We start from the raw sequence: 16379 nt of genomic DNA, 5'->3' as shown, positions 1-16379 counted from the left end.
AGTATTCCTTGAATATACAATTTACAGTAGATGCTTATTATTTTGTCATATTTTCTGTATGAGTATTGACTTGAAGAGCTCCTAATTTGAATTGGTTTTTTTTACAGTGTGTCACTATTATAAATAACATAGTACAACCTTGTTAATATATCACTAAGATCCTCTGCTTATATTGGTAAGTTTTAGAAGTTCCATTGGTTAGTCAAAAGGTGATAAAGAAAACTAGCATATATAACCAAGTGATACTATTTTGTTACTGTTTTCAAACTTTCTATTTCACATTTCTTGCAAATATTTTCTAATATATGGGTTACTTATAAAAATGTATTAATTTATTTGAGACACAAAAATTGCATTTTCATGTGGCAAATATACTGGCATTTTGTTTGCAGTCTTCCACTAAATTAGAAAGTTCTGCATGCTAACAGTTTATTCACCACACTTACCAATTTCTTTGTTTTCTTGTTAAGTTAAATAGTTTACTTCTAATTTTACTTTCCTAGCTTCAATGAAAGCAAATTCACCAATATTTTCAAAATGTGTTTCTTTCCTTATATCACTTTTGAGAGAATTGCCATTTATGTCAATTTCTCTTGAATAAATAATAGCTTAAATAATTTGAATTAACTTCTGCTTACTGAAACTTCTTTTACAGGTTTTATTATTGTGAAGTTTTGTGTGGTTGTTTTCTTTTACATTGAACACATTCTCATATTTTATATATATGGCACACAGTGAGAATCATATATATGGCACACAGTGAGAATCAATCTTTTTTGAGGTACAATTTCTGACTCTATGGATAGTACTGAATTCCTCTAGAATTTGAGGAATTCAGTACTATTGAGGTATATATTTATACCTCAATAATACATAGTTATATCTATATAGCTGACTCTATGGATAGTACTGAATTCCTCTAGAATTTGCAGAACTCAAGAGGAAATTAATAACAATATGAGTGTAGTCTCAGAAATTGTTTCAGATCTACTCCATCCTTGAAATTCTATCCGTTTAGACTGCATGATTTCTCACTCTGACTCTAGGACATTAATGACATACATCACATACTTGCATGGTGTGTCCTTTCTAAACCAAAAGACCGGGGAAAACCCCATAGTTATTTTTTTCTACACAAACATAAGCAATTCAGGATTATTCTGTAAGATTAACTAAGTCTAACCCAAGATCTTGAGGCTTTAGAAAGGACATTTGGAAAGAAAAATGAATAAAATGCCAGTGGCCACAGAAGATCAAGATAGAAAGAAGGGAACATTGATCTGTGGTTTCCATTCACATAGGTTACTCTGTGAAGAAAAACATTTGAATGCTATCTTTATGGAGATATTTGGGATCCTGCCAAAAAAGGGAATTGTGGAAGGAGTGCAGAGTAATTTGAAGCCTAAGGACTATTATGGAGAGCCCTTGCAGATACAAAAGAATAAAAAGAGGAAATAGAGTAAGAAAAGCCATGAAACAAAGAAGTCAAGAAATCTTTCTGTTCCTCAGAAGTTTGAGGTTCTTCCCCTGCTCATGGCCTTTGCATATGTTATTCCTTCTTCTTTAAATACTTTTCTAGATTGTCTTATCGTTAGATCCTTTTCATCTTTTATGTCTAGGGTTGAGCATCATATTCCTGAGGGATACTTCCCTCAATGACCCCCACAAAGAATTCTGGTAATAGTAGTGAGAGGACTATATATAGATAGATCTAGAGATCTATGTGTGTAAATGCATGTATATAAATATTATGTATGCAAAATCTCATTTAATTTTCAGAGAGGATTAAGCAGTTGACAAGGGATAATAGTAGTGTTAATAGTCAGCAATCAAAAATGATTACCCTCTGCTACATTACATTATTTTTTCAATTTGTTGTACTTACTACAATCTGTAGTTATTCTGTTTATTCATTTACTTGTTTCTTTTCCTTCTCCCCTTCTCCAATATAAGCTTCTCAGACCTTGTCTTTCTAGTCATTGTTTATTCCCATCATCCTGCAGCTTTCTTGACATATTAGGCACTCACTATATATTTGCTGGTTGAATGTAGAGGAATGAGTTAAGCAATGTAGAGCAAGGTGAAAAGAGTTTCAGCAACTCTTCAGGGTCATCTCTGTGCTATATACCAGTGTTTCCCAAACTTCTCTCATGATGAGAATCACCTGGTGGAGTTGTTAAAACACAGATTCCTGAATCCCAACTAAGAAGTGCTAAACTAGAATTTTTGAGAACATATAGGTAAAATTGCATACCTAACTTAGTGCTCTGTATATAAAATCTGTCTTAGAGCACTAGTTAAGTATACAATTTTACCTATATGTTCCCAAAAATTCTAGTTTAGCACTTCTTAGTTGGGATTCAGGAATCTGTGTTTTAGCAACTCCACCAGGTGATTCTCATCATGAGAGAAGGTTGGGAAACACTGCTATATACCATGTGATGAGAGAATTTAGTATATATATATATACTAAATTTATATATATATATATATAAAATATGTACACATATGTAGTCATATCCACAGAATGTCTCCCAAATGTATATATTACTAGTAGACTGGCTTTTGGTTTTTTATTTCCAAATTTTTGTAAAATATATTTATACCTCAATAATACATAGTTATATCTATATATCTAAGTATATATATATATATATATATATAAATGTGTATATATATATATGAAAATATATGTTTATATTTAGCAAGTAATATATAAGACAAATCCAGACATATATTTCAAATACAGTTTGTAGGACCTCAGAAATGTGTAAAGACTTTTTAAAAATCTCACCAGGCATCAACAAATGCCGTATGTGTTTCAATAACAGTGGGATGCATTACAGTAATGATTTGAGCATTATATACAATATTTTTAAACTATAGTTTTTAAACTTCTATTTAGGTGTGTCTTAGTTGCATTTTGTAATTGATTGGCGGTTTTACATTCATAAGTAATCACATTTTATATAGTTTTCTGATTAAAATGGAAAATAGACACCTGCCATGTGTTTTTATGCAGAATTTTGGTTTCAGAAAGGGTCATTCATATATAAAAAATTATCTATATGCATATATGTTTATAAAATCTCACTTAAAATCTCGCTTAATCCTCAGAGCAGGTCTTCATGACTAGGAAAGGTATAACAAAGCAAATGACAAGGAACCTGGATAATCAATGTTCAAGAAATAATTGTTATTTTTTCCTATCATGATAGATCTCTGACTTACATGATCTATATAATTCTTTTATACAGGTAGTTTTTATGTGAGAAAGTGTGCAAACAAAGGTGGATATTGCAGGAGCAAGTGCAACACTGGAGAATTACTAATAAATCCTCCGACTGGGATGTGCAGCAGGGAAACAAAGTGCTGTGTTAAAGAAAGAAATAATCCTATTTTCTGCGGTGGTCACAAAATGAAAACAACTGAAGGCCCAAGAACTACACCTGGAAATGCCTCAGAAGTTGAAACAACTATGGCAGGAACCATGACACGGGCAAAGACGAAGGCAAAGACGGTGCCGAAGACGGTGCCAAAGACGGTGGCAAAGACGGTAGCAAAGACAGAGGCAAAGACGGTGGCAAAGACAGAGGCAAAGACGGTGGCAAAGACGGTGGCAAAGACAACAGTGGCACAGGTGACAACCGCTGCAAACCCAACAGCGGCAAAGGCGACAACAACAGCATCGGCGGGGACACCAGCAGCATCGGCGGCGGTGACACCAGTTGCACCGGGGGCGACAACAGCAGCAGCAGCGGGGGCGACAACAGCAGCGGGGACACCAGCAGCAGCGGGGACACCAGCAGCAGCGGGGACACCAGCAGCAGCGGGGACAACAGCAGCAGCGGCGGCGACAACAGCAGCAGCGGGGGCGACAACAGCAGCAGCGGGGGCGACAACAGCAGCAGCGGGGGCACCAGCAGCATCGGCGGCGACAACAGCAGCAGCCACTACTGCTCCACCTTGAGCATTCTACCCTCTGTCTCCTGAGATAGGATGCTTGGTTCATTAAAGCAAAGGGCTTTATTTTGGTGTCAGTCTTCTCACTACTTCTCACCTTCTCTCCTCTCACACTGGAAGGGAATCACATCTCTGAAGCACCCGCAATTCCAAGGTAGGGATGTAAATAAGATAGACTCAAGGGCCATAATTGGTTTGGCTAAGTGGATAGAGCGTCAGCCTGCCAACTGGGGGGTCCCGGGTTCGATTCTAGTCAAGGGCATGTAACTTGATTGTGGGCTCATCCCCAATGGGAGATGTGCAAGAGGCAGCTGATCGATGTATCTATCTCATCGATGTTTCTAACTCTCTATCCTTCATACATATGTATATAAAGATAGATGCCAGGACCATGTGAGGGTTAGTCCAAAGGACACATTAAGGACAGATGAATAGGAACAATGTCATCACTGAAGACAGTTCCCAGCCAATGGGTCCACAATCTGCCTGTAGTTCTGATTACCAAACTGTAAAGAGCATCTGGAACACCTGGAGGGATTACTAAGATACAAGTTTTGGGCCTCACCACCAATTTCTGGTTCTGTGGTAGAGCCGGAGAATTAGCATTGCTCAGAAGTTCCAAGCAATGCTGATGTTCCTCATCTAGGGAACACATTGGAAAACAACAGACCTAGAATACGAAATGACTGAAGGCCTCCCTCTAAGGTTGAAAGCATTTCCCATGTATTTTTTTCACGTGGTTAGTGAAACAAAAGCATTCCTGCAGAGTGCTTAGTCATGTTCTTACTAGCTTCCCTATAACAACTTCAGAATGTCCATATTATGATCTCACTTCAGAGAAGAAGACATTTAAGGTATAAGCATTAGAACTGGAACAGATTTAATTGACTACTGAGAGTATTCTATCACTATACCTTGATGTCCCGATTTCTGCTCTCCCTGGAAATCCTCAACCATAGATTTCAATCATAGGATGGAAGATCAAGATCTACATCGTGTGACCTAAAGACTGAGATAGACACTCACCTTAAGCCATAAGATTTTCCCCTTAAGAGCTCTTCCTGTACCAATAAGAGAATATGGCACATAATAGTTATCCATTTATGCCACAGGCCCACTTCCTTGATACCTGGATGGGGAGAATGGGAAACACAGTTGCCATCACTTCCTGGACACCTATGGCAGCCATGTATTTGTCTGTCTCAGTTTTCCTGCTTATGGAATGACAGAGTTGGGCCAAATGTCTTTCTCCGCACCTTTGTCATGCTAGTGTCCTGATTCTGAAAATATGAGCTTAGCTCATGCCTTGTAGGGTCAATTCACTTTTGACCTCATTAGAGACCAAAGATATAATGCAGAGAAAACACTAAAAACATTGGGAGAGCCGAGACCGCTTTGGCTCAATGGATAGAGTGTCGGCTTGGGAACTGAAGGGTCCCGGGTTCGATTCCGGTCAAGGGAATGTACCTTGGTTTTGGGCATATCTCCAGTAGGGGGTGTGCAAGAGGCAGCTGATTGATGACTATCTCTCATCGATGTTTCTAACTCTATCTCTCTCCCTTCCTCTCTGTACAAAATCAATAAAAAATATATTAAAAAATAATAATAAATAAATAAATAAAAACATTGGGAGAAAACATTGCTGGAAGGGTTATCTCCATTATAAAACACAAGTCTGTGAATGCCATCACAAAATCCTTTTCCTTCTTCAATTGATTACCAATTAGTAACATCCAGTTATTAATATGTCAGCGTGCATCTACCACCTCTAATATGTGCCATCATTCCATCTCCACTGCGACTGGAAAGACTCAGCTCTTATGATTTTTCCTGGGATTACTGTAGTAGCCTTCCCATTGATCACTGCATTCCTTCCACACACTTACACATCCATCCTCCAAACTGATAGCCAGTCACTGTCCTCATGCAAAGCTAATCATTGAACTCACCTCTGGCATCATTGCCAAACAACTGGCCTATAATATGGAATGATTGAAGGCCTCCTTCTAAAGGTTGAAAGCATCCTAGCCAATATTTCAGTACAGACTTCATTGCTCTTCATGTTCATACCCTACATGGCATTTCCAGTTTCATCTCCTATCATTCTCCCCCAGAACATCCTACACCTCATACTACACACTTACTCATTATTGATTTGAACTCACTAGATTGCTTCTGGATACGTTTTAAACATATGCTTCTCTCTCTGCTTAAACCTGATTCCATTAACTCTTATTCTCTTCCAGAAAACACTGATAATCACATGCTTCTCCCAAAACAGAACTACCACCACATCTAGTTCTCTACTATCGTGACCTATCCAAAATTGTCACCATGTCACATGATGTTCTATATGTCTTCCCCTCTACTAGTCTTTGAAACTGTAGTCAATGAAAATAACTTTTTCTATTTCTTTTTCTCCTATCATCCTCCAACTGGAGTCTATAGCAATACTTGAATAAATAAAATGGAAGCTTGAGGACCTAGAAAATTTGGGGATATTACTGAAATTTCAGCTTCAATTTTTTCTAGATCTAGATTTTTTCCAAAAGAATGGCTTATGACTCCTTCAAGAAACACATCAATGATCTACGTCATTGTCTAGTAGAAGAGATGGGAGCAGTGGGTAGACCCAACCAGTAGGATATCACTATCTCTTATACTCATGGCTATCATTGTAGGTAGAACTCATGAATGCACATAGGAAGGTGGAAGGACAGAGTTGGTCACTTCAGCAAAGAAGAAGAGTAGAAAAGGTCATAAACTTTGAGTCAAATATATACGAGGTTATTCCGGGTCCCACCATGTATTCAGTTTTAGACTGAGGACAATTGATTTCCCATCTTTAAGCCTAGCTTTCTGAACTAGGGGAATAAAGAAAATATCTACTCCCACTCAGGCTATTTTGAGGGTTGCTGAAGTGGTATCTTCAAATTTACTTACATCACAGGGACTTACAATAGCTAGCAGGTTGCTGATACTTGGACAATGGGCACAAAGGTACCTTTCCCCAGGGCACTGCCCACTGGATCAAGGCTGCTGTGCAAGGTTATGGGTGATTAAGAGCCATGCTTCACCTGAGGGAAAGCTCATTACTATGCAGGGAAGAATGTGACAGAGATTAGGATAATAGGGTCTCTTTGAACAGCCAGGTGGAGTTTTAAAGGCTCCTGGTAGAACTCACTGTGCTTTCTCATCACTAATCACCTGGATCACCACCTTGAAAATATCTTAGACCTGTGAGCACTGTCATTACTGATGAGGAATGTAATTTCAATGCTGAAGCCTGAAACTTAACCCTCCTGTCTTCTTGCCTCATATCCATTTCTTCTTCATTCCATGCTTGAAATTAGGTGGAAAATAACCTTTCCCTGCTGTGAAATTGGTGGGACAGGGGAGGGCAGTTCAGAGGGACCAGGCCTGCAAGGGAAGGCAGTTGGGGGTGACCAGGCCTGCAAGGGAGGGCAGTTGTGGGGGAGTCCAGGCTTGCAGGGGAGAGCAGTTAGGGGTGACCGGGCTGGTAGGGGAGGGCAGTTGGGGGGGACCAGGCTGGCAAGGGAGGGCAGTTAGGGTTGACTAGATTGACAGGGGAGGGTCTGCAGGGGTGACCAGGCCTGCAGGGGAGGGAAGCTGAGGGGGACCAAGTCTGCAGGGGAGGGCCTTTAGGGGCAACTGGGCTGACAGGGGAGTAGTTAGGCATAGCTCAAGCTGGCAGGGGAGTGTTTAGGAGGTGATCAGGGTGGCAGGCAGAAGCAGTTAGGGGCAATCAGGCAGGCAGGCGAGCAGTTGGGAGCCAGCAGTCCTGGATTGTGAGTGGGATGTCCCAGATTGGAGAGGGTGCAGGCTGGGCTGAGGGACACCCCTCCCCCCTGCATAACTTTAATGCACCGGGCCTCTAGTAACTAATAATAAAATAGAACAATTATAGCATTCTTTTGTAATAAACATGTGAATGTGGAAAAAAGAAAAAGAAAAAAAGAATCCTAAAGGCAGCTAGGAGAAAAAAGAGTATAAGGGAACCCTCATTAGGCTATCAACAGATTCCTTAGCAGAGACCTTACAGGCTAGGAGATGGTGGAATGACATATTACATGCTGAAAGGTAAAGCTTGCTGTCCAAAAATACCCTATCCATCAAAGTTATTCTTCAGATATGAAGGAGAAATAAAGGCTTTCCCAAAAGCTGAGGACATGTATCACCACTATTAGGCAGGTCTAATAGTCTCTAGACTTGCCTTGCAAGAAATGCTGTTAGGAATTCTTCCAGCTGAAATGAAACAACACTCAATACAACATGAAAATACATATACAACACAATGCTAAAGGTAAAAAACATATAGTCAGACTTAAAAAAACTAATTCTGCAATAGGACAGTGCAGTGGTCGGCAAACTCGTTAGTCAACAGAGCCAAATATCAACAGTACAACAAATGAAATTTCTTTTGAGAGCCAAAATTTTTTAAATATATTTTTTATTGATTTCTTACAGAGAGCAAAAGAGAGAGATAGAGAGTTAGAAACATCAATGAGAGAGAAACATTGATTAACTGCCTCCTGCACACCCCCTACTGGGGATGTGCCCTTGACCAGAATCAAACCTGGGACCTTTCAGTCTGCACGCTGATGCTCTATCCTTTGAGCCAAACTGGTTTCAGCAAAAGCCAAATTTTTTTTCTAAAGAAATGCTTATTTAATCAAAGAATCTATCGCATTTCCTGACTTGTAAATGCATTCCTATTTATTTTATTTTATTTTATTTTATTTTTTAATAAATCTTTATTGTTCAGATTATTACAGGTGTTCCTCTTCTCCCCCCCCCCCCACTCCACCATAGCTCCCCTCCACCTGATTCCCCACTCCACCACATGTCCTTACCTCCCGCCACTGTCCTTATTCATAGGTGTAAGACTTCTGACCAATCTCTTTCCACACCCCCTTAGACTCCATTCCCCCTGAGATTTGTCAGTCCACTCCCTTTCTATGTCCCTGATTCCATTATATTCACCAGTCCATTCTGTTCTTCAGACTTTGTATTCTCTTGATTTTTAGATTCACTTGCTGGTAGGTATGTTTTTGATGTCTTTTTGTTGTTCATAATTTTTATCTTTACCTTTTTCTTCTTCTTCCTCTTCTTAAAGAATACCCTTCAGCATTTTCATGTAATCCTGGTTTGGTGGTGATGAATTTCTTTAGCTTTTTCTTGTCTGTGAAGCTCCTTATCTGACCTTCAATTCTAAATGATAGGTTTGCTGGGTAATCTTCATTGTAGGTTCTTGCTGTTCATCACTGAATATTTCTTGCCACTCCCTTCTGGCCTGCATAGTTTCTATTAAAATCAGCTGACAGTCGTATGGGTACCCCCTAGCTGTTTTTCTCTTGCTGCTTTCAAGATTCTCTCTTTGTTTTTTGTCCTTGGCATTTTAATTATTATGTGTCTTGGTGTGGTCCTCTTTGGATTCCTCTTGTTTGGGGTTCTGTGTGCTTCCTGTACTTGTAAGTCTATTTCTTTCACCAGGTAGGGAAAGTTTACTGTCAATATTTCTTCTAATATGTTTTCAATATTTTGCTCTCTTCTTCTGGCATCCCAAAAATTTGGAGGTTGGTACGTTTGAAGTTGTCCCAGAGGCTCCTTACACCAGTGTTTCCCAAAGTGTGGTACGCGTACCCCCAGGGGTATGGGAAGAGTTTGGTGGGGATACCCGTTGTACTGGAGTTTGGTGGGGACATGCACTGCACCATGCTTAGCTGCACCTAATTCTATGTTCTCATGAGTACGAGGGGTACTCAGCATTACGAAAATTATAGAAGGGGTACACATATGTCAAAAATTTGGGAAACACTGCCTTACACTATCTTCATATTTTTGGATCCTTTTTTTCTTTTTCTTTTTCTGGTTGGGTGTTTTTGTTTCCTCATATTTCAGATCTTTGGTTTGATTCTTGGGGTACATTGATCTACAGCTGAGTTTCTGTATATTCTTTATTTCAGACAGTGTATGCTTAATTTCTGACTGGTCCTTTTCCATTTTTTTGGTATTCTCATTAAGGTCCTTGAAGGTCTGATCAAATTTCTCAGCAGTTTTTAGAAGATTTTTGAATAACCTTATAAATGTGGTTTTGATGTCCTTAGTTTGCTTTCTTCCATTGCTTTCATTCGTGACATGTTTCTGTGTCTCCATATTTTGGCTGCTTCCCTGTGTTGATGGAGTGGCTTTGTGTGGTTGATAACCTATAGGGGCCAGTAGCTCAGCCTCCCCAATCACCTGAGGTGGACGCTCTTGGTACAGAGCGTCCACCTTTGTGGGCTGACTGCAAAGTCTTGGTGTAGTTAAGCCTTGATTGCTGTTGTACACTGGGAGGAATTGTCCTCTAGGCCAATTGGCTATTGAGACCCGTTATGTTTATAATGGAATAACTGCTGTACTGGAGACACGCTTATGGTGCAGAACTTGTTTCAGTGGGGCTTTGGTGCTCACTGAGTCCACCTCCCGAATGTGTCACTTATGGATGTGAGGAGTTAAAATCTGGTGTCTCACACTGACCACTAAGTACACTGGCTTCTGGATCTCCAATGGGGTGCAGGTCAGCTACTGTTTGGGGTCACCCTGCATGAGCTACAGTGAGAACTACAGGGAGAAATACAGTTTTCTCCTCTTTGCTTGGGATTTGGAGGTTTTGGAGCTCCAAACCTCCAAACTAGGTTGCAAACTAGGAGCTCCAAACCTCCGAACTAGGTTGCAAATTTGCTAGGTTAAGCTGCGATTAGGAAGGCCATTCATATGCAAAAGGCACTGCTTGGAGCTTGGGTGGTTTTGTAGGTTGTACGGGGCGGGATCTCAGGGTGTCACTAGGCTAGGATGTGGCAAACAGGGATGGCTGGCAGCATTTTTAATGCATTAAAAATATAAAATAACTATAGCTTCTATAACTTGTTAATGAATATATAACATAAAAATATATAAATTGTGACATTAAAAATATAAAAGAGAAGAAAAAGGGTGGAGGCTTTATAGGCAAACAAAAATAAGTTGTTATCAGCATAAAATAAACAGTTTTGTCTATGATATGTTTTATGTAAGCCTTGTGACAACCACAAAGCAAAAATCCACGATAGCCCAGCCAGTGTGACTCAGTAGTTGAGCATTGACCTATGAGTCAGGAAGTCACATTTAGATTAAATTCCAGGTCAGGACATGTGCCTGGATTGAAGGCTTGGTCTCCTGGTAGCCGGGCCCCATGCAGGAGGCAGCTAATCAACGATTCTCTCTCATCATTGATCTTTCTCTCTCCCTTACTCTCTGAAATCAATAAAAATATTTTTTAATCCAATATAGATTTACAAAAGATTTTTTTTAAAAAGAGAAACAGAACACACCACCAAGAAATCACCAATTCACAAAGGTAAGTAGAAACAGAGGCAAAAAAGAAACAACAGAAATCAATCAATAAAATGGTAGTAGTAAGTCCTTACATTACAATAGCTCCTCTAAATATAATGGATTGAATTCACCAAAGGCACAAAGTGGCTGATGGATTTAAAAAAACAAACAAAAACGAAACAAAAACAGAATTGTCAGAGATGATGGATATGGGGAGACTTTTTAAGAGTACAAACTTATTAGTACAACTAGGAGATAAATAAACACCAAAGATCTAATGCACAATATTGTGATTATAGACAACAATGTTGTATTACAGACACCAAACTTGGTAAGAGGTTACAGCTTAATTATTTCCACCAGGAAAAAGGAATGGTAATTTGTTGATGTGTTTGAGGTGCTAGCTAATCCTACATAGCCATTATGTTACAATAGATATATGTATTAATCAACATGTTGTACACATTAAACTTACACTTACACAGTGTTACCTGTCAAATATGTTTCCTTTTTTTAATTTCTTTATTGATTATGGTGTCACATAATTGTCCTCATCCTCCCATTCCCATCCCAAACCTCTCCCCATGTATGCACCCCCTTTTGTTCATGACTTCTGGTTAGGCTTATATGCATGCACATAAGTCCTTTGGTTAATATATCCCCTTTGCCCCCACCCTCCCCTACCTTCCCTTTGAGGCCTGACAGTCTGATCGTTGCTTCTCTGCCTCCAGGTCTGTTTCTGTTCATCAATTTATGTTGTTCATTATTTCCCCTAGATGCGTTAGATCATGTGATACAAGGGATTCCCTTATAAGGACCGAAACTGAGACCAGCCATAATGGTTATGCTGAGAGGCAAATGAATCAGTCTGTAGTGAGTTCCTTTCTGAGCCACCAGTCCTTTTGAGTCCCCATTTCAATGTCAAACAGTTCCTTATGTGTACATGTCAGCCATGGTATTTCAGATCTGGTTTGCCATACGAGCAGACAGGAGCTGTGCGTCGCTGAAGGATGCCCAGGATCAAATCAGAGATGTTTCCATTTTTAAAACAGTTTAAAATGAACCATTCAGTTAAAAAATAGTTTTAGACATGAGATGTTTCACCAAAAAGAATATCCTGATGGCAAACAAGTACATGAAAACATATTCAACATCACTAGCAAATAGGGAAATGCAAATTAAATCTCTATATCATTACATACTTATCAAGACAGAAAAAATGAAATATGGTGACAACCTAGATACTGGTAAGGATGAGGAAAAACTGAATCTTTCCTTCATTATTGGTAGTGATGTAAAATGGCATAGCCACTCTGGTAACTAGTTTAATAGGTTCCCAAAATAATAAAATATACACTTATTCCATAACCCAGAAATCCTCCTGAGCATTTATCCCAGAGAAATGAATCATGTCCACTTAAAAAACTGTCCATAATATTCATAGCAGTTTTATATGTAATAGCTAAAAACTATAAATAACCAAAATGTCCTATAGTAAGTGAATGTTTAAACAATATACATTCATGCCAAAAATACTACTCAGTAATGAAAAGGAACAAAAAAGTGATGTGTATATATATATATATATTATAACTACTGGTATATTAGGACTTTATCCTGCCCTCTGGTTATATCCCATTTATCCCTCATATCTTAGTTTTCACTAGCTAGATCTCCTGCTGATATGAATATTATACATTTATTTTTAAATATCTATATTTTACATAAATGTGATTTGTCCTCACCATTAATACTTATGCTTATGATTGTTTATTATTATTAACTTAACAACAACCTTCAGAAATAAAACTTAAACAATGCAAAGTCTTATATACTTTTCCTGACTGCTCAGACTTAACTATTTCTTTATTTGATGCTTGTAAGTGACTCCACAGTGAGTCACATACAGAAGGTATGCATGTCACCCGGTCACTGTTGCTCTTATACTAGGAGGTCACGGTTCAATTCTTAGTTGGGGGTACGAGCCTGAGCTTGGGTAGGGGCGTGCAGGAGTTAGCAGATCAATAATTCTCTCTTCATTGATGTCTCTACTTCTCCCTCTCCTCTCCTTTCTCTGAAATCAATAAAAACATATTTAAAAAAAGAAAAGCAACCAAAACCGGTTTGGCTCAGTGGATAGAGCGTTGGCCTGCGGACTGAAAGGTCCCGGGTTCAATTCCGATTAAAGGCATGAACCTTGGTTGTGGGCGCATCCCCAGTAGGGGGTGTGCAAGAGGCAGCTGATCGATGTCTCTCTCTCATTGATGTTTCTAGCTCTCTATCCCTCTCTCCTCCTTTCTGTAAAAACTCAATAAAATATATTTTTTTTAAAAAAAGAAAGAAAGAAAGAGAGAAAAGAAAAGCATGTCCACAGAAAGACTAGACTTAAACTAGTCTTCCTGTTTAAGCATAGTCTTCCTGTAAACTAGGCTCATGGTGAAGAGAGATGATCCTTGGGACCTCAGAGGTAACTTAAACTTACATTTGCCTCCAATAAGGATTTCTTTCATGTCGATTTTTTTTTTTTTACATAAAAGATAAATCACTGTATGACCTGAATGATGATTACCCATCCAAGCCAATTGGCTTATTTATTTACTTATTTATTTAATTTTGGTGTGCATATCAATGGTTCACATGGTTGAAATTTTTTGAAAAATGAAATCTATGTCTAAGGATAATTTAGTTAAGTATCTCCCTCTAGTGGATTCTTGTGATATAGTGAAAGTCATATACCTGAGTTACCCAAGATACACCACACACACACACACACACACACAAACACACACTCGCTCAAGCATGCATGCATGCTTACATGCATACACATTTCAATAATATGGAATGTTATTGGATTCATTAAAGGCTCAGAGAACAACAAAGATAATGTCAAATATATTACAAGATAATTAAAATTTCAAAATAATTTTCTCAAAGACAAGGTACACTTGATTTAGAAAAAAAAATGGAAAAAAAAAGACCCTTTTTCATCTCTTTTCAAAATGTGGTAAAATGTATAGAACATAAGATTGCCATTTTAACCATTTTAAGTGTACAATTCGGTGGCAATAAATTCACAACGTGCAACTACCGTGTTTCCCCGAAAATAAGACATCCTCCGAAAATAAGACCTAGCGCATGGAAAGATAAGACATCCCCTGAAGGTAAGACCTAGCGCAACTTTGGGAGAAAAAATTAATATAAGACACTGTCTTATTTTCGGGGAAACAGGGTATTACCATTATCTGATCTAATCCCCTTTCATCACCCCAAACAGAAACTCCAATCATTTAGCAACTAGAGGCCCAGTGCACACATTTCATGTACAGGTAGGGTCCCTAGGCCTGGCCAGCGATCAGGGCTGATCAGGGCCTTCCTTCCCCCAGCTGCTGGCCAGTCTTCCTTCATTCTGCACCACCCCCTGGTGGTCATTGCACATCATAGCAAGCGGTTGAACTCCTGGTCAGTCCAACTCCCAAGAGGACAATTTGCATATTAGCCTTTTATTATATAGGATAGAATAGCTCCATTTTCCACTTACCTCAGGTCTTGGAAACCTTTCACATATTTTCAGTCTTTCTGAATTCGCTATTCTAGAAATTTTATATCAGTAAAATCATATAATATTTGTCCTTTTGTACCTGGCTTATTTTGTTAGCAGAGTATTTTCAAGATTTATTCATGTTGGAGCAAGTAATCAGAACTTCACTTATTTTTATGTCTGACAAATATTCCATTGTATGAATATATAACATTTTGCTTATCCATTCTTCCGTTGCTGGAAATTTGGGTTATTTCCACTTTTTGTTATTATAAATTTCTGGTACTAAGAACACTCACACAGTAGCATCCTGTTTTAAATTTTTTTTAGGCACATACCTAAATTTTAAGTATATACCAGTGTAATTGCTGGGTCATATAGTAATTCTGTTTAACTTTCTGAAAAAGTGCCAAAGTGTTTTTAATAATGGCTACATGATTTTATAGTCCAATCAACAATGCATGAGGGTTCATTTCAATGTCTCCACATCTTCACCAACATTTGCTATTTTCCTTTGTCTTTAATTTTAACCGTACTAGTGGGTGTAAAGTGTTATCTCATTTAGATTTTGATTTGCACTTTTTATAACTTTGTGATGAATTACCTCTTTTATTCATAGATAATGCCAAACTCTGCCTCATCACAGTTTTTTACTTATTTTGTCATTCTTAGTTCAAACACACCAGCTCTCTTTTGTTTACTATTTGTATGGAATATATTTTTCCATCTTTGTACTTCCCACCTCTTTCTTTCTTTGGAACTAAAGCAAGTCTCTCTTAGGCAACATATAGTTGAAACATTTGGGAATTTTTTTTAATCAATTTTGTCAATATCTATTATTTAACTTATTAGAGAATTTTACCATTTACATTTAAAGTAATTACTGATGAGTGGTTTTCATCTGTCATTTTCTGTTTAAATGTCTATCTTAGTTCCTCTGTCCATTTTTAAATTTGAATTGCAGTGTTTTTATATTATTAAGTTGTATGTTTATGTATATATTTTGGCTTTAATCCCTTATCTGATATATGGTTTGCACATCTTCTTCCATTCTGTAGATTGACTTTCATTTAGTTGACTGTTTCTTTTGTTGTGCTGGAGCCTTTTAGCTTGATGTAGGCCCACTTGCTAATTTTTCCTTTTGTTGCTTGTGCTTTTGGTGTTATGTCCAAAAAATCATTGCTCAGATCAATGTTGAGAAGCTTCTTACCTAAACTATCAGATTTAATAAATGAATTCAGCAAATTTGCAGGATTCAAAATTAATATCCAGAAATTAATGGCATTTTTATACACCAATAATGAACTTTCAGGAATAAAAAATAAAAAATAAAAAATAAAAATCCCATTTACTATTGCAACAACAACCAAAAAAAGATAAGATACCTAGGAATAAACTTAACCAAGGAGGTAAAAGACCTGTGTTTAAGAAAACTACAGGACATTGAAAAAAGAAACAGAGGAAATTACAAACAAATGGAAGAATGTACGTTGTTCATGGA

The 16379-nt window shown here is 38.1% G+C and overlaps 1 long non-coding RNA gene across 1 annotated transcript in view; it reads right to left on the bottom strand.

Moving 5' to 3' along the window:
• The window catches only part of LOC311624561, a 90600-nt gene extending 78477 nt beyond the window's left edge, over window positions 1-12123 (bottom strand). Inside the window, exons 1-2 of the long non-coding RNA XR_014795338.1 lie at window positions 12025-12123; window positions 4990-5092 (exon numbers count right to left, since the gene is read on the bottom strand). This is a non-coding gene — a long non-coding RNA (uncharacterized lncRNA). The remainder of the gene's footprint in view (window positions 1-4989; window positions 5093-12024) is intronic.
• Between the last annotated feature and the right edge of the window lie 4256 nt (window positions 12124-16379).

Source organism: Pipistrellus hanaki (assembly GCF_964339955.1).
Source record: "Pipistrellus hanaki genome assembly, chromosome: 6".
Classification (NCBI taxonomy): domain Eukaryota; kingdom Metazoa; phylum Chordata; class Mammalia; order Chiroptera; family Vespertilionidae; genus Pipistrellus; species Pipistrellus hanaki.
Note: the sequence above shows the minus strand (reverse complement) of the source record. Positions and strands in the feature narration are given on the sequence as shown.